At 34.2% G+C, this 26,171-nt stretch overlaps 2 pseudogenes; one reads left to right on the top strand and one right to left on the bottom strand.

Moving 5' to 3' along the window:
* Positions 1-16,470: 16,470 nt before the first annotated feature.
* Positions 16,471-17,114, top strand: LOC109449537 (PRELI domain containing protein 3B; annotated as a pseudogene).
* Positions 17,115-19,460: 2,346 nt separating this feature from the next.
* On the bottom strand, positions 19,461-20,438 carry LOC109449541 (large ribosomal subunit protein uL16; annotated as a pseudogene).
* Between the last annotated feature and the right edge of the window lie 5,733 nt (positions 20,439-26,171).

Here is a 26,171-nt window from a genome sequence, read left to right as displayed (position 1 = left end):
TTCAAGAATGGAAAAAACTGTATTAAAATTGTAATACAATGAATGACACTAGCATTCATTTGATTAATGCCATCTTTTGAGTGAACATCACACATTGCTACTGTAATTCAATTCAACTTCAAAAAGTAATACATAAATAACATCCCTTAAAATGTGTACATTTTTTGGCACCCCCAGGACTTTACATCACTATTGCTATACTTTTGCTTTAAAGAATGTCATATAAATGGAATAAAACATTATGTAACCTTTAGAGACTGAATTCTTTTACTTGACATAGTGCTTTTGAGATGCATCCAACCTGTCTAGTATCAATAATTGATTCCTTTGTATTGCTGCATAATGTTCTTTTTTTTTTAATTAAAATGTGTTGAGGTGACAATAATTAGTAAAATTACATAGGTTTCAAGTGTACAATTCTGTAATACAACCTCAATATATCACATTCTTTGTTCACCACCCAGTCAGTTCTCCTTCCATCACCATATAGTTGACCCCTTTACCCTCATCTGCCACCTGCCTCCCCCTTACCCTCTGATAACCACTAAACTATTGTCTGTGTCTATGAGTTTTTGTTCCTTTATTTGTTTGTCTGTTCCTTTGTTGCTTTCAGTATTATATCCCACATATGGGAAATCATGTGGTTCTCAATTTTTTGTATATGACTTACTTCGCTTAGCATAATAATCCCAAGATCCATTCATGTTGTTGCAAATGGCACTATTTCATCTTTTCTTATGGCAGAGTAGTATTCCATTATGTTCTATTACATGGATAATACCATACTTTGTTTTTCCCTTCACTAATTGAAGAACATTTAGGTTGTTTCCAGTTTGGAACCAATATGAATAGAATTGCTATAAACATTCATGTACAGATTTTTGTGGGAACATAACTTTTCATTTTCTTAGGAAAAATACCTAGGAGTGGGATTGCTGTGTCATATGATAAATATATATTTAGCTTTATAATAAGCTGTCAAACTATTTCCAAAGGGACTGTATCATTTTGCATTGCTGCCAGCAACGTACAAGCATTCTAGTTGCTCCACTTACTTGTCAGAACTTGGTATTTGTCAGTATTTTTTATTTTATCCATTCTAATAAATGTATACTGGTGCATCAGTCTTTTACTATTAAGTCAGATGTTAGCTTATAGGTATCGTCCATCACGATGAAGAAGTTTCCTTCTTTTACTAATTTGCTGAGAGTATTTATTATGCATAAATATTGAAAATTCTTTTGTTCTGCATTAGCTGATATAATCATATGTTTTTTTTCCCTAAGACTATTAATAAGTGATCTATAATATTTTTACTCACAAAACTTCTGACACTAAATGTGTGGGTTTTCCCTCACAATGACTAATTCTCCAACACTCCAGACACCAACTCGGTGTCCTAATTTAATTCAATTCTCACACTAACTACCAGAGTTCGAGTCAGACTCCACAGGTTTAAGGACTCAGTCCCACAAGACTGCCCTCACTTTAGATGCCAATCATATTGGGTGCCCAGGATACCCACACTTCTGTCCGACTTGGCTACAAAGTTGGTGGTTCCCACAATTCCTGCCCTTTCAGGTTCAATAATTTGCTGGAATGGCTCACCAAATTCAGGATTGTGCTTTATTTACTATTACTGGTTTGTTACAAAGGCTGCCATTTAGAACAGCCAAATGGAATAGATGCACAGGATCAAGTATGGGAGGAGAAGGGAGGTGTGTGGAGCGTCCATGCCCACTTCCGGCTCACTAATCGCCCAGCACCTCAACCCGGAAGCTCTCTCATGCCTATGGTTTAGGAGTTTTCATAGATGTCTCATTACATAGGCATAATTGATTAGGTCATTTCCCAATCATGAGCCCCTCTCCCTTCTTTGAAGGTGAATGGAGAGACAGAGGAGATAAGGCTGAAAGAACCAGCCTTCTAATCATGCCTTGGTCTTTCTGGTGACAAAACCCCATCCTGAAGCTATCTAGGGCTCTCCAGCCACCAGTCATCTCCTTAGCATACAGAAGATACTCTTATCACTCTGGAGATTCCAAGGTATTTACTAGCTCTGTGCCATGAACTGAGGACAAAGACCTCAGTTCAAACAGCAAATATATTTGTTATTATACCACAGATGGGTTTCACTGATTGATTGTCAAATACCAAGCCAACCTTGAATTGATGAGATAAATACTAGTTGGCAATTAAACTATTCCTTTACTTATTTGCTAGATTTGATTTTTTAATATTTTGTTCACGAGAGATAAGGGTTTGTAATTTTCTTATATTTGTCTTTCTGGTTTTTACATAATGCTCATCTCATAACGTGAGCTGGGAAATGTGTTATCTTCTTCAAGAGGTAATGTAGACTTGGTTTTATTTCTTCTGTATATGTGGGGTAGAATTTAGCAATAAAACCATCTGAGCCTGGATATTTTTTTTTTCCCACAAGTTTTTAATGATGGATTAAATGGTTTAATAATTACAGGATTATTAAGGCTACTTATTTCATTTGAAGAGTTTTCAGAAGTTTTTTGAGGGGGGTGAAGTACATGATTTTACCTACTTTATTGAGTTATGTATATAGATTTATTCATAATATTCCTTTTTTATTCTTTTTAATTTTAGAAGGTGTAGTGATAGCCTTCTTTTATTCCTGATATTGGCAATTTGTGTTTTCTCTCTTTTTTCATTGTCCGTTCTGCTACAGGTATATCAATTTTATTGATTTTTTTTTAACGATTTAGCTTTTGGTTTCATTGATATTTCCTATGTTTGTTTGTTTGTTTGTTTCCACTGTTATTGATTTTTGCTCCTATATTTATTTTTATTTTTACTTTTGAGTCTATTATGCACTTTTCCTAGGTTTTTTTTTTAAGATTGAAGTTCACTTCATTGATTTGAGTGTTCTTGTTTTCTAACATAAGCATTTAATGCTATAAATCTTCCTATATGCACAGATTTCACACCATCCCACGTATTTTGACATGTTCAATTTCCATTTTCCTTGAGTTCAAAATATTTACCAATTTTCTTGAGACTTTCTCTTTGACATAGATTATGTAGAAGAGTGTTGTTTAATTTTCAAATGTTGAAGATGTTCCCATTTTGTATGACTGATTTCAAGTTTAATTATATTATGTTTAGAGAACAAACTTTTTATGATTTCAATAATTTTACATTTCTTTAGGTTATGACCCAGGATATGCCTACCTGTGTAAATGTTCAAAGTATATTTGAAAAAAAAAAAGTGCATTCTTCTGTTGTTTGAGAGTGCTCTGTTTATGTGAATTAGATTCAGTTGGCTCATGGTATTATTATTATTTTTTTTGTATCCTTGCTGATTTTCTAGTAATTTCATTGATTTCCTACACAGGAGTATTGAAGTCTCCACCTACAAGTGTGGGTTTTTCTACTTATGTTTTCAATTCTGTTCATTTTTATTTATGTCTTCTGAAACAGTGTTGTGTGACAGTACACATTTATGATGGCTATGTCTTCTAAGTTAATTTACCCTTTTATCACTATACAATGTCTCTAGTTATCTGAGGTAATTTTCTTTGTTTTGAAGTCTACTTATTATGATATTAGTATAGCAATTCCTGCTTTTTTTTTTTTGAGAAGTATTTGCACAATGTATCTTTTATCACCTACCAATATTATCATACCCGACATATTTGCCATGAGATTTTGGTAGGCAGGCAGCATGTAGCTGGGTCACATTTTTAATCCATTTGAAAAATCTGCATTTTAATTGACATTATACGATTTACATTTATTGTAATTATTGATATGTTTAGATTTAGGTTCTGCCTTTATACTCTGTTCTGTTTTTTTTTTCCTTTCTGTTTTTGAGTCTTTGTTGTCTTTTTTCTGCTTTATTATTTGAATATATATATGTATATATATACATATTTATATATATACATATATACATTATATATACATACATACACATATATGTATATATGTATATATATGTGTGTGTGTGTATATATATATGTTCCATTGCAATTGATTTTTTGAACTACCCTTTGCCTATTTTGTTTGTTTTCAGTGGTTGCTCTAGGGTTTATAATACATAGTTAACTTTCAAGTGCTTACTTAGAATTGCAATTGAAGTACAATGTAGATACCAGATCGCTTTACCCTTCCTCTTTATGTTTTTGTGGCCTTGTATATTGCACTTACATATATTGAAAACCCCCTCATACAATGTTATAATTTTTGCTTTTAACGCTCCATAATATTTTGAAGAACTGAAGAAAAGTGTCTATTATGTTTCCAAAAATTATTTACAATTTTTTTGTTGCTCTTCTTTCACTGTGTCTATTCCAAGTTTCTTTCTGGTATAAGTTCCCTCCTGTTTCAAGAACTTCCTTAAGTAATTCTTATAGAACAGGTCTGCTGGCTATAAATTCTATCAGTCTCCCTTCATGTGAGAATTTTCTTATTTCACCTTCATTTATGAACTATATTTTTCCTGGGTATAGAATTCTGGATTGACAGTTATTTTGGTATTTATACATTTCTTATAAAAATCCACTTATTTCTATGCTCCCATGAATTTTTATTACAAATCTTCAATCATTTGAATCGCTTGTAAGAAAACCATCATCTATTTATCACTGGCTTCTTTTAAGATATTTTTTCTTGGTTATTAGTGTTTATCAGTTTAATTGTGATGTTTCTGGGTTTTAATTTCTTTGAATTCATTCTTTTTGGGGTTTACTGAACTTTTGAATCTTTATATTTCTGTTTTTCAACATATTTGGAAAAATATCAGCTATTAGTTCTTCTTTTTTTTTTTTTTTTTTTTTTTTTTTTCTGTACTACTCTTTTTTTTCACTTTATGAGACTCCTATAACATGAATGTTAGGCCTGTTGGTATTTCCTGATGTTCTGGGGTTTGTTTTGTTTCCTTTATTCCTTAAATTGCATAATTTCTACTGATTTATCCTCAAATTCACTGACAATTTCTTTCATCTCCAGACAACTATTGAGTCCCTACAGTGGAGGTTTTTATTTTTTTATTTGCTTATTTAGGTGTTATTTTTAAATTATTTGTTTGCTTATTTGTACAGAATGTGGGTTATTATATTTTTAGTTCTAAAATTTCCATTTGGTACTTTACATCTTTTAGTTTTTTTTGTTTAAACTTTTTTTACATTTGCTTTAAGAGTGTTCACCCTTACTTCTTTGAGTACATTTATAATAGCTGCTTTATAATCATTGTCAGATAATTCCAACATCTTAATCATCTCAACATTGGTATCTGTTCTTTGTCTTTTCAAATGTGAATTGGGTTTTTCTGCATTTGTTTGCCAATTAATTATTAATCATATTCTAGACACTTTGAATATTACTTTATGAGACTTGCCATCTTCTTTGAATCTCATGGACAGTTTTGATGTTTTGTTATAGTAAACAATCAACCTAGTTGGGCTCAGGCCCCATTTTCCAACCAGCCTTCTGTGTTTTGTGATTTCAACATACATTCCAGGTTTCAATTCTTTGCAGAGCTAGTCACATCTGTCTTGTGTGTTTGCCACCCAGTATCAAGTCTAGGACCTGGACAGCTGTTCATTTCTAAGTTCCATTCTCAAGGTACAATTAAATCCACGCATGTGCAGCTCAAATGAGTCCAGGAGTTCATTAACAATTTTATAGAATTTTTTTTCCCATTCCTATATGTGCATGATCTCACTGATACGTTCTGATTCCCTGGGACTCCTGTTCTAGTTCCCCAGAAATCTGGGGCTTTAGTTACTCACCCTGACACAAACTTTCATGACTATACCTGCATACAGGTCAAGCAGCAGTAGGAAAGAGAAAGAAAAAAACTTAAGAGTGTTCTTATCCCTTAAAGTTTAAAGTATCTGTGAGCCCTTTTATAATTAGAGCTCTTGTTGTTTTAAATTATATGTGTGCCCTTGTACTAGTCCACAGTAAAATTAATTGATTGCTCACTTTTCTACCAACTTTCATAGCCAAGCATGATCTTCCACCTATTTGTTTCTATAACTTTGCATCTGGCCACTGTATGAGTTTCCTATTGCTATTGTAACAAATTACTACAAACTTAATCATTCCAGGTCTATGACTGGATTAAGTCTAGGAATTGAATATGAAGCCATGAATGCTCATCTTACTGAGTCAAGTTTCTGCCCACCAGACTTTTTCCACCTATGAGAAGCAACACCTCAGTAAGTGGCACATCCATTTCATCCCGAGGGATTCCATGACAGATGAGTCATTGTCACAAGTCCCTGTGGGTCAAACACTGATTAACACTCCATCCTCACAGTTTATTAAGAGATTGCACTCATCTTGTTTATGCTGGTTAAGCACTGACATGTGGCTTCTACTACACTGAGATCCCATTATTCCACGGAAATCTGGGAATCCAGTGCCAATGCAGCCTCCCCTACTATCATCTACAGCTTGCAGAAGACAGCCACTCCATAGGCTGGTGTTCCTCCTCATGAGTACATATCTGAATGGTCAGGTGAAGAGTTTCTTTGGGGAGGCATGGTAAATGGGTAACTGAGTGATTTGCATATAATAGACTCATCGTAGCATTGACACTTACCTGAGCCTTTGAACTCCTTTTACTACAACATTCCAGGAAAGTTCCAGTATTTCTTCCTCACTAACTCTAGACCACCATAGAGTCTATCTTTCAATTATTTACATCATTACCAGGTGGTTGAGTCAACACATTAAATCCAAAAATCCAGGTAAAGACAACTTACAGATGCTTTTGACCCAATCTAATCTTATATTTTTCCTCCTTGGCTTAATACTCTTAGAAGCTACTCTTATATACAAACACGTATATACTATACAAACACCTACTGATACCACTTGGCAAGATCCTGAAACTCTTTGATTTATAGACTATTTCCTCTGCAACTAGGCCTTGTACTTCTTTACCCCATTCTACTTTTAAATGACTATGTGGCCTTAAGCAAGTTACTCCACACATATGAGCCTCATCTTTAAACAAAGATAATACCTACTTCATAGTATTGGTCTATGGAATAAATAAAGCTATTAGCACATAGTCTAGGACATAAGAAGCACAGAGAATATTGTAGCTTTCCCCACCTTTAAGGATCAATCTTGAACAGTATCCCCAGATACAAGCAAAGAATAAAATAAAAAATCAATAGAGAATTCAACCACTTTAAGTTACTGAGATTTCTTCTTATTTAGGGCTAAGAAAATCTCAAAGATGAAAAAAAAAAAAACTATTACAGTTTATTTTAGCCTATCTCACACATAGCAGGGACTTCAAAATATTATTTGTAGAATTAAATCCTAATCCAAAATGTAAATCTGTGTAACTGCTCTTAGAGTTTATTCTCCTTCAAGCATCTATGTCTGAGGATGAAAATCCATAGGATTTCTAGATTTACCAGTAAAATACAAATGCATCATAAATTGGTATTTTAGTTACTCATGAGTAGGATTAATGTTGAGCCTTGAGAATACTTAACAAGTTTTGTTTTTCATGAAAGCCTTCATTCCCCATTGACATTGGCAATCAGATTGTGAATCTTAGCTCTAGTGTGGTAATTATGTCAAACTCAGCTTGGGATGGTAAAAGTGTTCAGTGGAGAGCAGTTGCCCTTGTTCAGAAGGAATGAGTACAAAGAGGATAATTTACTTATCAAATTCATCCTACTTGGGGAATGACAAAGTTTTTGTAGAGTCATAATAATAAAACTGCTGTTAGAAACCTAATTTCCATATTATACAGAAGAAGTAAATAGAAGAATAGTAAAAGTGGACAACAGAACATTCATTTATTTACTAACATATTTTATTGTCCTATTGCTTAGGAACAAAGTATAAACACACTGTCTCCCCACATGTTTTAATTTATACTCATACTTCCACCAATTATGTTTTAGGGAACGCCCTTTTAAAAGGCAATGCATTTAGGATTAGTTTGTCATCTACTTGTGATGTCAATGCTAATTGCTTTAAGAACCTACAGTTTGGGGAGATGGCCATCTGTAAGTATTGCCAGGGCTAAGACCATTCTTTTGGGAAACAACTTTCTTAATAGCAAAAAGATGCAATGTATAAACACATAGTCTAGACCCATCCATTAGAAATTCATTCATTCCAAATACTTCCCCAATGTGTAAAATTGAGATGCAAAATAACCATTCCATGATGTGCTTCAAAAATGTACCAGATGTATTTCTCTATTCTTGCAGGAACCTGTGGATTAGCCTTCCCACATGTGCAATCCCCATGCAGGAAAATAATTTCCTCCTACTTTTCCCATGAATTCTGTTGCAACTTGCAGGACATTATGGGAAATTTGCCACAATATGTGGGACACTTTGGTCTCTCTATGGAATTTTGCAGGCATGCACTGCCATGGTTTGAAGCAGGGATCAAGATACTTGTTTCATATGGTGAGATCGAACATAATGTTTCATAAGGGGATCAGGAGCCTGCCTCTCATTTCCAAAGTTATTAGAACTGACAGTACAGCCCATTCATTTAGTCAAACTGCAGAATAGAAGGCATAGCCATTAGCTACAGATATATCCCTGCTGATTTAACAGTGGTAGAGACTGCAATATTATGTCTCTGAAATGCCTCTGCAATGCCAGGGAGGGGCAGGTGCTGGAGAACCCAACAAAAAAATGGATTCTCTTCTTAAGAGAAGCTTAAAACTCTGCCATCCTGTTTGCTCTGGGCACCACGGAAGTTTTGAGCTGCTACAAATCCTTATTGCTATTGTATTTTATTCCCCTGGTAGGCCTGGTAGACCCAGAAGCAAGAAAAAAATTGCTTTTAAACAAGAATCTGAATTGTTTATGTAGCCTCGGTTCCCATTTAATTAAGGAAAAAATCTACCTTTAAGTCAATTTTCTTTTGAAAAACAATTATTCCATTGAAGTGGGGAAATGTTTTATGAACTTGAAAATCTGAAAATTTGAAAAGAAATAATTTACAGAAGCTTTAAGAACTATTCATCATCCACATCAGGTGATTTTATACTTGTTTTTTTTTTTTTTCTCAAAGTACAATTTTTTTCCTAATGTACCATTGGGAAAAAAAAAAACATCGCAGTGTAAGGAAAGTCCACTGGGTGAGTCTAATGTAAGGGCCCAATAAACACAGTTGATTTGACTAATTCTCAGTGATCAGCCTGTGACTTCTGTGTTAGTCCAGGGAGTTATCAGAACATAGAGGTTATGTCCCTATTATAAAAGTGACCAGATTGACTCATAAATGGAATAGTTAATTACACTGAAATATAGGTGATCTAATCATGAACTGGGATTCGCTATTAATAAGAAGAAATCAAAAATTCATTCTGCACATGATGAGTTCAGTAGCAATTCTAGAGATATATCTATTGTTGGAGATGATTAAAATTAAAAAGAAAAATTAAAACCCTGACAAATTATCAGAGCAGCCTTCGCTATGGGAATCTCCTTAAAGAGAAAAAGAAAAGAAAACTAAAACTCATAAAATTCCACCCGAGATTTTTTAAAAATCTCAACAGGAAAGTAACAAAACTATAAACACCTCAAAAGTAGCCTCAAATTTCTCTAAAAAATTGTATATAATATTTATTTCTCTTTTGTCACCTTCCCCTTAGCCATCAACCTAGCCACTTTGGTGGCTTTGTCTTTTGTAGCTCCCTACTGATTACATAAACACAGAAATACACACGCTAGTGGAAGTAGCTTCCACAGAAGTTACCAATGATACAGATTTAATTAACATTGAAAAAATAATACTTAACATGAATAAATAAAATTAATAAGTCTAATTGACATATTTTTAGTCATCTTACTTAACCTCTAAAAACATGTAAGTTACGCTTTACCAGACTTTTATTGAAACATTCACTTCCCTTGGCTTCCATGACATGTCACTCTAGTTTCCTTTCTATTCTGGCCATTCTTCTCTTCAGGCCCACTCTCTTCTCCCTGGATATGAGTGTTGGTGTTGTCACCCTGTCTTTTCACAATGTACTCTCTTCCTACAGTCTCTTTGAAACTCATGCAATTCCTATGGAGCTAAATTATGAACTGAATTCTTCAGTCTAGCTCTCCCATTTCAGGTGACCAACTGCCTTGACATTTTCATTCAGCTCTCTTATATCATCACATACTTAAGTTGCTCAGAACTGACCTCATATTATTTCTCTATTCTAATTTTGGTTACCTCCCTATGTTACTAACAATGATGGCACCCCAATGACCCAGTTGGGCAAGCCAGATATTTGGGAGCCATCTTCAACAACTCTCAACAACAAATGTTCCCCCATATAACCGATCTATTAGAAACTCCTGTGAAATTTCCTAAATGTTATTGAATTCATCCATTTCTGTTCACCTCTGGTGCCACTATTCACATTCAAGCCACCATTATATCTTATGTCGACCATTAAAATCGTCTCCACTTCTACTGGGCTTTCCACTTCTACTCTTGCACTGTTCAGACTAAAACCCCACTAAAGCCAGAATAACTGAAGTAAATAAAGAAATTTGATTAAGTCATTCAGTGCATCAAACATCTCCATAGTCTCCATTTTTTCTTAGATAGAGACCAAGCCTCTTAATTGTTTTTTCTTTGCACATCTTATTGGCATATCTTCTATACTCTCCCTCTCATACTGCCTGCTTCTGATACACCTACCTTTTTTTCACTTCCCTTAAACTGCTTTGTTCCCTCTTGCCTCACCTGAAGTTTCTTCTGCTGAACACTCTCTTCCTCCTGCCTCAGTAAAGTCTTCCTGAAGATCTCAGCTTCAATGTCACTTCCTTGGAGACGTCTTCCATAACTCATCTCAATAGGCCAAATTCTCCTTAATATGCTTTTGCAACAACATACTTATACATTATACATCTACTTTGTGGTACTTCCTGCAATTATAACATGGAATTTATCTTCATGATTATCAGATATATATTAGATATATATCTGGATTCCATGAGAGCATTGAAGGGCCTAGTATTCTTTGCTCCAGCATATTATAGGTGCTAACTCAGTATTTGTAGAATGGATTAATTAATTAATTATGTATTCAGAAAACTCTTAGTTAATGAAGATAGATACTCCTTAGAAATATTGATCAGCCAAAGAACAACTTAAGTAATCATAAAACCTGACATTCACAAACAGCGAGGCTAATTTTATTGATTATAATTAAAATGAAGATGGTGACGATGATACTGCTGATGGTGATGGTGATGTTAGCTAATACCAATGAACTTTTTGGGGCAAAGTGCCAATGTAATCCTCATCATAACCCTAAAAGTTCCCTCTTGATGAGACCACTGAAATTCAGAGAGATGGTGGTTTATCCAATTACTCTCATTAAAATTTGATGACTCTCTCAAGTACATTTCATATTATTTTTATCTGTGAGGTACAAGAGTATTTCTACCTCCTTTTTCAATCCAATAATACTGAACTTTATACATTTGTGCCCGATGGGGAAATTGTTGACCTTTAAAAATGAGCTTATTCACCAACATTTCCAATAATTTAAGTGCACTGTTGTTCATCATCAGTAAGTGGAAGTCTGTTATTCAGTATTGGAAAAATATTTATTTAGAATGTAATGTGTCCAGAAAGCTAAGTAGTGAGTTGACTTGAATTTTTGAATTTCTTTTTTCTTACTATGGTGTTCTCTCTAAAAACCTGACTTACTTTTTGCTTAAGTTTTTTTGTTTTGTTTTGTTTTTTGTTTTTTAAGGGTTTAACTTTTACAACATTAAAAACTATTCCTGGTATAGAAAGTAGGACTACACAACCTTTAATAATAGATCTTCTACCGTGTTTCCCCAAAAATAAGACCTAACCGAAAAATAAACCCTAGCATGATTTTTCTGGATGACATCCCTTGAAAGTAGGCCTTAATGAGTCTTTTGGAGCAAAAATTAGTATAAGACCTGCTCTTATTTTCAGGGAAGCACAGTAGAAAGAAAAAGTGAGTTGATTGTGACTCTATTTTTACCTTCTCTAATAAATGTTTTCTTATTTGTTATTCCAAACGAAGCTATATGTAACTATTCTAAAATAAACAAAATGTAACTGCCAAATATACTGTGATCATGTGGAATGTACCAAAGAAATAAACAACAATATCAGCAAATAATTATTCCTTTCTTGTATGCTTCATAGACCACATCACTTTCAATGTCATTGCTACTGTACAGTAAAGTTGAATAAACAATAATAAACTGAAGCTGTGACTTTGACATAAAACAAACTCTAACAGTTGCTAAACTCTCTAACTGTCAGAAAAGTTTTCTCCATCTTGGACCAACAGTCCATGATAATATTGAGTAATTTTTCCAAGATAGGTGCAATTTCCCCTCATCTTCCCAGCATTTGTTATCTATTAATTATCTTAGATGAACCTTCTGTCATCTAAATTTTTAGAATATATAATTTGCAATATAAACTCTTTGGATAAACCTGTGAAAATGACAGCTGATCCTGTTTTAAGAAACATGTCACTCTGTCTCACAAGAAGTCATGCAATACTGAGACCTAGTGATGGTTTTACAACTGTTTTCCAGCATATTTTCACATTGCATGTATTTTCACTTCCAGCCATGAATCCAGTACTTAACAAGACAGAAAATTAATAATTCAGCTGAACATGTTTAACCAGGTAATGCAATCACATACTAGCTACCCAGATGAGCTTTATTTCATTTTCTAGATAGAGATTTTAAGTCATCTGGTACTATGACCAAAGCAACTAGGACTGTAATGCACCAAAATGAATACAGCTCAAAAGTGCTTTTCTTCTGTGTTTAAACTAAACAGGAGAGAAGGAGGAGTTTCGGGAGGGGGATGCCAAGCTGACACTCCATCCGTAACTTGTTCCATTGTATCTTGTTATTGCAGCACATATGGTTCCTACCATACAGATTTCCAACATGTAAGTATAAGCAGAAAAAGTGAGGAATTAAGTGTTAGCCTTCACTTAGAGTTTCCCGGCTTTGGAGATTTTCTCTAAGAGTATTATTTAAAAGTTGTCAATTTCCTTTTATAACAGTTTTTTTTTTAAATGGAAGAAATTCCTCATAGAAGTGTAAAGAAGATGGCAGGATAGACTGTAAAGATTCTAAAGATGTGTAAATACTTATTTGTGGACTTTTTTAAAATTCAGCTTATGCAAATACTCATCAAGGACTTTGAAACACATTACTGATCCAAATGACTATACCTATTTTATTGTGGGCTATTTGAAACTGCCTTTAAAATACAAACTGGATATTTTAAGTAATACTATTTACTTCATAGATTATATTGATTCCACCAGGACTACTATAGCCTGTGTATAAATATATAGAACATATTTGAAAATTAGCAGTCTGAGGCACAACAAAACTCTCAGAGCAGACAGACATCAAACTGCAGGTTAAAAATCAGATATACCTTTGGTGACTCACCATCACGTCTAACATCAATAAATATTCATTAATTTTCCATAATATTGTGACTCTTCCTTCCCCCAGAAAGTTTCAAACAGCAGGTTTCTCTCCACGTCACTAATCAGCTGTAAATTGTCTTCTAGATAGGTTAGAGGTTAAAGAACAAGTTTTGACCAAGTTTGACACGTTTCACAACTTTGAAACGCAAAAATCACTACACATATAATTTCAAGTCCTTCATTATATTAGCATAGATGTCAAAAGAATAATGAATTTTCAATCATTTATAGAAGATGAAGGAGGTAAGATGATTTTATTCTCCTAGAATAATTTAAGTGGATAACTAAAACTTATCTAGCATGCACATGAAAGATTTAATTATTTCTCCTTTAACATATGAATGTAAACATGAAAGTTAACTTATCTTAAAATCCACGTGTTCCATAGTAAAAAACCTCTCCTTTTTGTAATTCATACAATAACTACATAGAATTTATGGCATAACAGTTTAAATAGAAAAATATTTTCAAGTCCTAAGGCTAGAGTGACAGCTTTAAATAACTTATTTATCAGTCATTCATATGTTTGTGGTGTATTCCATATAATATGTTTGCCTAACTGTGCACAGGGATTTCCAAGAAACTTAAACATAGAGAAAAAAGTTATCAATAGTATTTTTAGTCTGTTAGGAGCAATGTTTACTCCAGTGACAAATGACCTTGTATCTTTTGAGTAGGAGAGTAAAATACAAACAGTCAGGAGTGGATTACCTAAAACTATTCCTAACCTGAAAATATTTCTATCTGTATACTTCGTGCATCTTCACATGGAAGGGACATAGAGGGATGAAGAAGAAATTCGAAGCTGATTCAGAAGAGTTAGTTTTTCTATGACCCAAACTTTTGGCTACAAATGAGATTTCCTGAACAAAAATTATCTTCCTAAATAATAGGGAAACACATTTTAAAAGCATATCTGGGTCCCTGCTTTTGAAAGTAGACAATATTATATCAATCTTTACAAATAATAGCTGACTTAGTAAATAAATTAAAGTAAGTACATATGGATGAAATTTCCTTGACATTATTTAAAAATAATTAAGAGAGGGAAATATTTGGGCTAGAAAGCATTTGGGATTTTATTGACTATACGCAGTTTGTGAAATCACTGGAGATGCTTAATGAGCTTAAAATGTGGGCATGTTGGTACATCCTCCTTTTGGATTAATTTTTTTACTACTAGAGCCTGGTGGGTCTACATTGCTCCAATCTAGCGTCAAGAATATCTTCCTTTGAGAAAGAACCCTAAAGCTAGCCATGGACCACATCCATAGCGTCCTTAACTACGGGAAATCCTGTGAATACAAAAGATGGCAGGAGAAGGAGCACACGTAGTAAAAACATCATAATGTTACAATTTTTCTCATGAGTTGACTTGCTTGTAGAATCAGTATGAGAAAAATGACTTAAATTTTGGATTTATAATCAAAGTAAAATTTGTTGCGACAAAATGGATGGATCTTGAGATTATTATACTAAGCAAAATAAATCACAAAGAAAAAGTCAAGAACCATATGATTTCACTTATACATGAGATATAAAACTGAAAGCAACAAAAGAACAAGACAAACAAAGAAACAAAAACTCATGGACACAGACAATAGTTCAGTGTTTACCAAAGGGTAAGGGGGTAGGGGGTGATAGATAAGAGCAAAGGGGGTCAAATATATGGTGATGGAAGGAGAACTGACTCTGGGTGGTGAACACACCCAGATATATAGATCATGTATTAAAATATTGTACCCTTGAAACCTATGTAATTTTACTAACCATTGTCACCCCCAATAAATTTTAATTTAAAAAAAAAGGAAAAACAATTTTTTTCTAGTGATCCAAATGATCTTCAGTTCACATATTCTGCTAGAATAACATAATCGTTGGGAAATAGTTTAAGGAATTTACAAATAGTAATAGAAAAAGACCATGAACTCTTACTCATTTCTGTGTCAATCATATTCTACAAAATGCTGATTACTGTGGGCACTATTTTCTTAAGTGTAAGGTCCAAGGACTTTACCAAACAAAAACTGATTTTTAGAAAATAACCAAAAAATATAATAGCTTCCCAATATCAATGACTAAGATTACAATTCAGTGTTTAGAATACACCTGAATATCAAATTTTCCATTCCCCCAAAACACTTTGTAGGTCAGAAGATATATCTACATTAGTAATTGCTTTGTGACAAACCTTAGAAATAATTTGGCATTTTACCTAATTTAACACAATTAAAATCTTTTGGAACAACTAACTGTCCAGCCCAAAACAAATGTCAAATGCCTTTGGAGTTCATAAAGAAAAGGGTCAGTATAACTGGAAGAAGTGAACTGGAAGAGATAAGACTTGCAATGGAGCTTGAGAGCTGGACCTTGAGGACTAGAAGAGGCAAAAAGATGAAAAAGAAAGTATGACACAATGCAAAGAGTGAAGAACAGTAATCAAAGCACAAAACAGTTTGCTGATGACAGAGAGATTAACTTGACCAGAGTGAGGAGTGCTTTTGAGGAAACTGAAATACGAGGGTGAACAAATTGTAAGAAGACTGTGTAAGACCATAGTAAAAAATGTGGAATATTTGAAATTTCCAATCATGACAAGAAATGCCTTTAATGATCCTCTCACTGACCCTAAAAATATCCTCCAGTGAAAAGAACTGAATTATGGGGTCCCATCTGATTAATATTTTTAATCATCACTTCAACAATATAAGTTATTTTCTGCCACTATTCTTTTTCAAACCAAAGGCTGCAAAGCAAGTGAGAACCTGTCAGGATGAACCAAATAGCTGCAATTTCAAGGACATCTGGACACTGACAAATGAAGAAAACTAAATTTCTAATATTAATTCACTTTTGCTTCAAGAGTTCCAGGTATTCTTGCTGTGTGTTTTATGTATTTTTCATAAAGTTAAAAATAATAGATACTGCTGCATTTTTTGCTGTAGCTGAATTCTTTATTTTCATGTAAGTAGGCTCTGGACCATATGAAAACACCAAACCAGCTCTTTGTCTCTGTGCTGCTGGGATATCACGCAGGCCCCAGCACCACGAAGATCTGGACTTCAGGGCAATTCTTTGACCACCTATAGGAAACGGTTACAACAGCTGCAATGCAGAAATACCCAAACTCTATGAACCCAAGTACGGTTGCAGCTGATGTATTGGACAGACATATAGATCCTTCTGGAAAGTTTCACAGCCATAGGCTTCTCAGCAGAGTGGGGACTGCCTTCCATTGTTATCTCTTGTTGGTGCAGCAAGAACTAAAATATATGTGCAAGAACATTCTGTAGTTGATTCTGTAGAGAAAACAGTGGAACTGAAATCCACGAATATTTCATTTACAAATATGGTTTCAGTAGATGAGAGACGTATATATAAACCACATCCTCAGGACCCAGAAAAAAATGTTTTGACTTGAAAAGCCATAATCACTGTGAAAGGAGTCAGTCTCAGCACTTATCTTGAAGGACTGATGGCAAGTACGGTATCTTCAAATGCTAATAAAAGCTGAGAAGCAATGGAAGGGGTGATACATAAATTAAATGCTGAAACTGAAGAATTGACAGCTTTGGCAAGAGGGAACATAAGGATACCGATGGCAGCAACAGCATTTGTAGAGGAATGATGATGAACGTTGGTATACAACACCCAGGACCCAGGGTCTCATTAGCTGGCAGTGTATTTATACAATGGAGTATTATGCAGCCATAAAGAAGAATGAAATCTTACCATTTGCAACAATATGGATGGACCTAGAGAACATTATGCTAAGTGAAATAAGTCAGACAAAGACAAATACCATGTGATCTCAGTTATATGTGGAATCAAAAGAAAAGAATAAATGAATGAACTAATCAGAAACAGTCTCAGAGACATAGAGGAAAAACTGAGGGTTGCTAGATGGGAGGGGGGTGGGGTTAAGGGGGAAGGTGAGGGGATTAGAAAGTACAGTCGGTAACCACAAGATTGCCCCGGGGACACAAAAGTCAATTGGGGGAATGTAATCAATAATGTAAAGATTTTGTAGGGCATCCGATGGACACTTGTCTCATTAGGGCGACCACCTCAGGGATGATGTAGATGCCTGATCACTGCACTGTACACCTGAAGCTGAAGCTGAACAATAATGAATGTCAACTACAATTATATATATATATATATATATATATATATATATATATATATATAATTGTAATGTATAACATATATATGGAGAATATACAAGAATATACAAAAAGTGGAGTACAGCATTAGGAATAGAAACGTTGGAAATGTAATGACTGTATGCGACGTCAGAGGGGTAGTAGATGGGGGGAGGGGGTTATCACAGTGTGTGGGATATAAATGATAAACGTCTAACTATTACATTATTTTGTACACCTGAAACTAATAAAAAATGCTAAACAAAAAAGAGTAAAATAAAAAATACAACTATACTTTAGGTAGAATATTTTTTTTTTTAATAAGCTGAAGAAAGCCTATGTGACTTTTATTCAAAACAAAGAAGTACAGGGCTTCTAAATAAAAGGGATCATCTGAAATAGTGTTTGAAATGACTGTCTGGTTTTGAGGGTTCCATTATTTATGTGAAAAATTAACTTTTTTTTTTTAAGTACTTGGAAATTAGTGTTAGCATGTTAAAGCACCTTAAGGCAGACTTTTAAAGCTTTTCATGCACAACGCCAGGAACTCTACCTGGCTTTGAACCAACTGCAGAACAAAGCAGAGCCACCTCTTAAATATACACAATTGCCCTTTGCAGCAAACTTTAAGAGGGAACTCACTTTAAAAGGAGAAATTGTATCTTTTTAAAAGACATTAATTTGTATAAAATAACTTCCTCTGCTATAAACCACCATTTACAACCACACTTTTAATTTGGTACTTCAATGACATTTTTGGAGTGAAAAATATGACTAAAGTAATACAGAATGCCAATCAAAAACTATGATTTTATTGTATTAAAGAGTACTGCATTGATTTGCTAAAGTTTTATAACTAAGTAAAAGTATTTCCTTCCTTGGATTTGTACGTTGTGACTTAGTATGCTGTATCGTGGACTGGTTATGTTAACTGAAAGAATAAAGTCATTATCTGAATTTTGCAGCACTCTAAAAAACTACTAAACTACTAGAAAAGCCAAGTTCGAGCTCCTCTTTGCTGGTGGAGAGTCCTTGTCGTCCGTTTTGTGGATGGAAAATCTTTCAATAGCTCAGAATACAAACATTTACTTCTACATGAAATGTACACAGCTACACCTCTAGGTCTGTTAGTATTCCAAAAACCAATGCCATTGTCCTTCAAAAATTTAAATGGTCCCTATGTGCCACAGCTCTCAGGCCTGGATTTTAGAATTATAAATAGTTCATTTGCTATAAAAATTTTCCTTTACCCACCCTTACGAGCACAAGCAAATTTCTCATCTTAAATAATGTCAAGTCTACATACCTGCTTCAAATACCATTCTCTTAGAAAGAGAGTGTTCTGACTAAACCTTATTCAACACTTCCATCACAAAGAGATATTAAAGTGGTCTCCTGTAAAACTGGCAGGTCATGTACAACTGGATTTCAAGAATAGAGAAAACCGAAGAGATAATATTATTGTATAGAAAAATGCCTAAAACTGTTGCTTAGTTTCATGTCGTATTTAACATTTTTAATTCTATTTTTTAACATCAAATTTCTACATGCATACTTTTCTGAGTTACAGTTTTATAACCATCAACTGAATCAAAATATAGATGACAATATGCTTTCGTCACCCTCAAAATTCCCTTGTGCCCCCTACTAAATCAATCTCTTCACCTATTCCCAACCCTAGATATCCACTGCTCTATCTGTCCCAGTAGTTTTCCCTTTTCTAAATAAAATGTAAATGGAATAATAGAATATGCATGCTTTTGTTATGAGTTTTTTCTGACAAGAAGTAATTTTTATTGGTAGGTGTAAAGAGGGCGCAGTGCCAAGACTCATGAGTGTAGGGCCTGCCATTTGTCCAGGGGGCCATGATTACGGATGTATTTGACCTCACAGCCATTTTTTAGCCAGCATGTCTTCAAACTCATCGGCATTAAACTTAGTAAAGCCCCACTTCTTGGAGATGTGGATCTTCTGGCAGCCAGAAAACTTGAACTTGGCCCTGCCTAGAGCCTCAATCACATGCTCCTTGTTCTGCAGCTTGGTGCGGATGTTGACTTGGTCACTGTGCCCTGGAGCTTTCCAAAGGCACCCCGCATAACTGTCTGGAGTCTGTCAGCCCCAACACAGGCCAACATCTTACTGATGCAGATGACGTGGAGGGGGTGGAGCCGAACTCGGATGTGAAAGTCATCTTTGTCACAGCTTTTCACCATGTACTTGTTGGCACAAATACGGGCAGCCTCCAGAGCTTTGGAAGAAAGCTGCTCATATTCATCTGACACGATGTGGCCACAGAGTGGGAACTCATCCCCTTTTGCGGATCTTGGCATCAGGGACACCTCGACAGAAGGGAGACTTTGGATACCACTTGTTCTTACAATAACGGTAACATTGGGCTTGCAGGCGGCCCATGGTGACACCAGGAACTTCAGTTGCGCACGGAAGCGGAAAGAGCTGTTATGATTTTTTTTTCACTTGACATAATGCTTTTGAGATTCACTCATCTTGTTGCATGAATCAGTAATTTGTTACTTTTTTTTTTTTTGCTGTGTAATATTTCATTGTAAGTATGTATCACAGTATATTTATACTTTCAGCAGTTGATTGACATTTAGGTTATTTACACTTTGGGAAAGTATAAATAAAGCTACTCTATATATTAAGGTAGAGCTTTGTGTAGACATTTGTTTCATTTCGCTTGGGTAGATTCTTTGAATGGAATTTCTAAATCAAATAACAAACATATGTTTGATTTTATAAGAAAATTAAAAACTCTTTCCCAACATAGCTGTGCTGTTTTGCATTCCCACCAGCCATGCATGAGAGTTCCAGTTGCTCCACCTCCTTGTCAGCACTTGGTATTATCTTTTTTGTTGTTTGTTTGTTTTTAACTTTGGTTATCACATTGTGGTTTTATTATATTTTGCATTTCCCTATTGATTAATGGTGTTGAATATCTATCCATGTGTTTATTTGACATCTGCCTCTCTTCTTTGGTGAACTGTTTGAATCATCTCCTTGTTTTTTATGTGGTTGGTGGTTATCTTATTGTTGAGTTGTGAGAATTCTTTATACAATAGTTCTGAATACAAGTCCATCACCAAACGTGTTTTGCAAATATTGTTTTCTCAGTTGGTATCTTCTCTTTTATTGCCTTAACATCTTTTTTTTTTTTTTAACAGAAGTTTTTCTGTTGAAATCTAAAATTTTTTTTTTTCTTTTTATGGTTTCTGCTTTTTGTATATAATCTAAGAAATATTTGTCTCACCCAAGGTCACAAAGACAGTTTTCTTATGTTTTCTTCTAGAAATTTTATAGTTTTAAGTCATGGTTTTAGGTATGAGATACATTTCTAGTTAATTTTTATAAATGGGATGAGGAATAGGTTGACATTAATTTCTAGCACTCTATGGGGTATTCCAGCACCATACAGTAATTCTACCTGCTTTGCTGGGGATACATTCCAAGACTCCCAATGTATGCTAAAACCCAGACAGTACCAAACCCTATATATTCTATGTTTTCCTATACATGAATACCTATGATAAATTTTAATTTATAAATTAGGCACAGTAAGAGATTAACAACAATAACGAATAATAAAATAGAACAATTATAACAATATACTGTTATAAAGCTTATGTGAATGTGGTATCTCTATTTCTCAAAATATCTTATTCTGTACTCAGCCTTCTTTTGGTGATGATGTGAGATGATAAAATGTCTTATATAAAAATCAAGAACTTTTACCTTTTTAAATAAAGCAAGCGCTTCATGGCTTTAGCATATCCAAATTGCCAGCATCACTACTCTTATGTTTGGGGCCCTTGTTAAGTAAAATAAGAGCTAATTGAACACAAGCATTGCCATACTATGACAGTGGATCTAATAATCAAGATGGCTACTAAATAACTAATAGGCAGGTAGCATATACAGCATGGATACTCTGGACAAAGGAATCATTCAAGGCCTGGGCAGGACAGAGCAGGAGGGCACAAGCTTTCATCATGTTACTCAGAATGGCATACAATTTCAACTTATGAATTATTTATTTCTGGAATTTTCCATTTAATATTTTCAGACTATAGTTGAATGCGGGTAACCAAAGTTGCTAAAAGTGAAACTGCAGATAAGGGGGATAGCTGTAGGTTGAAGAGACTAACCTTCTTCCATTAAATTATCTTGGCATGTACAAGTATGTCTATAAACAATTGTCTATAGATCACTATATGGGTATGTTTCTAGAGTTTCTGTCCTGTCCCAGTGATCTAAATATCTGACTTTTCATTGAAACCGTACTTGTGAATTTCTGTAGAATTATAGTTAAATATTAAATTTTATAAAATGTGAGCTATCCACTTTGTCTTATTCAAAATCACTTTCACTGTTCTATGTCCTTTGATTCTTCATATACATTTCAGAATCAACCTGTTAATGTCCACACAAAATCCTTCTGGGTTTTTGTTGGGATTGCAGTGAGTCACTAGACCATGTTGACAATGGACATCTTAACACTATTGCAATATTAAGCCTTCCATCTATAAACATGGTTGAGCTCCCATTTATTCCAGTCTTCTTTGGTTTCTGTCATCTGTCTTACAATTTTCAGCGTGCAAATAATGCAAATTTCTTTTTAGGTTTATTCATAAATATTTTGTGTTTATCATTATTATAAATGGCACTACTTTTTTAAAAAAATCAATTTCCAACTTTTCCATGCTAGTATATAGAAATTCAACAGCTTTTGTATCCTGAGACCTTTACTAAACTCACATATTAGTTCTTGTAGTTTGTTTGTATATTATTTGGTGCTTTCGGTGTGGACAATATGTCTTTAAATAAGAACAATTTTATTTATTTTTGTTTAATCTATATGCCTTTTATTTCTTATTGCCTTATCTCATTGGTTAGGAACTCCAGAATCATTTTGAACCAGAATGGTGAGCATGGGTATTCTTAACGTGTTCCAGAATTTTAGGGTAAAGAATTCGTCTTTCACCATTAAGTATCATACTGTCATTTTTTTTATAAATGCCCTTTAAGGGGCTGAGGATGTTTTCTTCTATTTCTAAATTCCTGAGAGCTTTATCATGAGTGGATGTTAAATTTAGTCAAATACGTTTTCTGTATCGTTGAGATGATCATACAGTTTCTGTATTTCAGTTTGATACGGCAAATAACATTGAGTGATTTCGAATGTTGAAATAAACTTGCTTTCCACTGGTTCACAATGTATTACCTTTTTCACATATGAATGGATTTAATTTTTAAGTTCTGTGCCTGTGTTCATAAAGGCTATACTCTAGTTTTTTTTCTTGTTATGTCTTTTTCAGTTATTAGTATCACAATAATGTGGGCCTCGTAAAATGAGTTAGGAAGTTTTCTTCCTCTTTTATGTCCTGGGAAATTTGAGGGAGGATTAATATTATTTCTTCCTAACAGATTTATTAGAGTTTACCAGTGAAACCATAAGGAATTGGAATTTTTGTATATGGACAGTTTTTAACAATGAATTCAATTTCTTTAATAGGTACAAACATATCAAGGCTATCTATTTCTCACTGAGTAGACATTGATAGTTTATGCCTTTGAAGGAATTTGTGTATTTTTCTTAATTTATCAAATTTATTGGCATAAAGTTTTTCATAATATTCCCTGCTATCCTCATAAGTTCTGAATTTTCTGTGTATGATGTCCTTTCATTACTCATAGTGGCAAAATGTGTCTATTTTTAAATTTCCTGATCAGTTTGCCTAGAAGTTTATAACCTTTCTTTGCCTTTTTAGAAAACTAGCTTTTGGGTTTATTGGCTTTCTCTATAATTTTTCTGTTTTTATCTTCATTATTTCTATTCTTCTGCATAGGTTAGCTTGATTTGCTCTTCTTTTACTACTTCCTTCAGGTGAAGCTTACATTACTGTTTTAAAATTGATCTTGGTTTCTAATCAAGCATATAATACTATAAATTTCCCTCTAATACCCACTTTGGCTCTGTCTCATAAATTTTGATATGTTCTGTGTGGTTTTTTTTCAATTTAATTTAAAATATTTTCTAATTTCCCTTTTGACTTCCTCTTTGACACCTGAGTTATTTGGAAGAGAGTTGTTTAATTTCCAAGTATTGAGGGATTTTCTATATATCATTCTCAGTGATTTATAGTTTAGTTCCACCATGGTCTGACAGCCTACTTTGTGTAATTTTAATTCTTTTAAATGAATTAAGGTTTGTTTTTAAGCCTGGAATGTGATCTATGCATGTACTTGTGAAAACAACATGTTCTATTGTTGTTGGGTGCAGTGTGCGAAAATGTCTACTAGGTCAAATTGATTGATAGTGTTGTTGATGTCTTCTATCTCCTTACTGATTTCCTATTTGCTTTTCTATCAGTTACTGAAGGAAGAGTGTTGATGTCTTTAAATGAATTGAGTATTGGTCTATTTCTCCTTTCAAGCCTATCATTTTTTTGCTTCATATATTTCAAAGCTCTATTATTAGGTGAATGTATATTCAGAATTATGATGTCTTCATGATGAATTGAACCCTTGATCAGTATGTAATGTCTATTTATAGCCCTGATTGTATGTCTCGCTTTGAAATATATATTTTCTGATATTAATATATCCACTCTCCTTCTATTTCTCCCCCAGGAAAAATACTTGTTACTGGAAGAGAAAATTTGCTGCCCCTTCCTGGCCAGGGTTTTCTTTTATAGGGGAGAAAGGTGCAGGAAAGAAGATTTGTGACTGTCTGCACACAACAGCCAATCACACCCTTCACACATAAACAAACCATTGAGCAGAACTCTCTCCAGTCTTCTTTCTTTTTTCCAATTTTCTCATGAGGACCCAAGCAAAAATGTTTCTGAGTGAGTGTAAACTCCATCTGCGATCTGGGTGCCCTGTTTATTCCCAGATGAGATCTTTCCAATGTGATGTTTTTTTCTGATGTGTCATTTTGACTAAAATGCAGTCTTCAGTCATTTAAGCAAACACTAATTTAGCTGTTGATGTAAAGGACGATTGAAGCTATAAGTAAAATTCATAATCAGTTAACTTAAGGGAAAGTGTTCTGGATGATCTGGATGGGCTGAGTCAATCCATTGGAAGGCTTTAAAAGCCAAGCAGAGGCTTCCTTTGAAAAAAGAAAAGAAAAGAAAAAAGAAACTCTGTTGTCACCAGTGACAGGATTTCCTTCTTTTTATGACTGAATAACATTCTGTTGTATATTTATACATTTTCTTTATCCAGTCAGCCATCAATACACACTTAGGTTGTTTCCATACCTTGGCTATTATGAATAATACAGCAATGAACATGGGAGTACAAATATCACTTTGACATAGTAATTTTACTTACCTGGGATATTACCCAGAAGTGGGATTGCTGGATCATATGGTAGTTCCAGTTTTAACTTTTTGAGGAATCTCTATACTGTTTTCCATAATGGTTGTACCAATTTATATTCCCACCAACCGTGTACCAAGGTCCCTTCCCTCCACATCCCTCAGCATTTGTTTATTCTTGTCTATTTGATAATAGACATCTTTTTAGTTGTGAGGCTATAGCACATTGTGGTTTTGATTTGTATTTTCCCATGTCTACTGATGTTGAGCACCTTTTCACATAGATGTTGGCCATTTGTATCTTCTTTGGAAAAATTTAGTTCCTTTGCCCTGTCATTTGTAACAACATGAATGAACCTGGAGGACATTATGCTAAATGAAATAAGTCAAAACATGAAGACAAGCACTGTATGAGCTCACTTATATGTGGAATCTAAAAAAAAATCAAGCTCCCAAAAGCAGAGAGTAGAATGGTGTTGGCAGGAGTTGAGGGTGGGGTTGATGAGAAGATACTGGCCTAAAGATATTAACTTGTACTGAGTGGTGACTATAGTTAATAATACTGTGTTGTATATTTGAAATTTTCTAACAGAATAAAACTTAAGTGTTCTCACCACATACACACACACACACACACACACACACACAGTATAAGGTTATAGACGTATGGTTATGAGTAGATTGATTGTGATCATTTCACAATGTAAAGGTATATGAAATCATAATGCTGTATGCTTTAAATATGTATAGTTTTTATTTGTCATTTATACCTCTATAAAGCTGGGAGAGGAAAGGAAGAAGAAATTCTACCTATGGACAGCAGCTTGGACCTGTGCCTGCGAGTTTCATGCTAACCATTATCTTCTCTTTCTGAAGTGCTGCGTTATGGATTTCAAACTTTCTTAGTCATCTCCCACAATCATCTGACTCAATTCCTTGTGATAGATAAAAGAGATAGATAGATGATACATATAGATAGATAGATAGATAGATAGATAGATAGATAGATAGATAGATAGATAAGAGAGAGGAGAGAGAGAGAGAGAGAGAGAGAGAGAGAGAGAGAGAGAGAGAGAGAGAGAGAGAGAGAGAATATTTCCTACTTGTTCTGCTTCTTTGGTTGAACTTTGAGTGATGCAGTCCCTGACTTCAATAATCATACATTCCAGTGTGAGGAGGCAGATAATGAACAAGTAA

Source organism: Rhinolophus sinicus, linkage group LG01 (assembly GCF_036562045.2).
Source record: "Rhinolophus sinicus isolate RSC01 linkage group LG01, ASM3656204v1, whole genome shotgun sequence".
Taxonomy (NCBI): domain Eukaryota; kingdom Metazoa; phylum Chordata; class Mammalia; order Chiroptera; family Rhinolophidae; genus Rhinolophus; species Rhinolophus sinicus.
The sequence above is the reverse complement of the archived record's forward strand: the minus strand, read 5'-3'. Positions and strand labels throughout refer to the sequence as shown.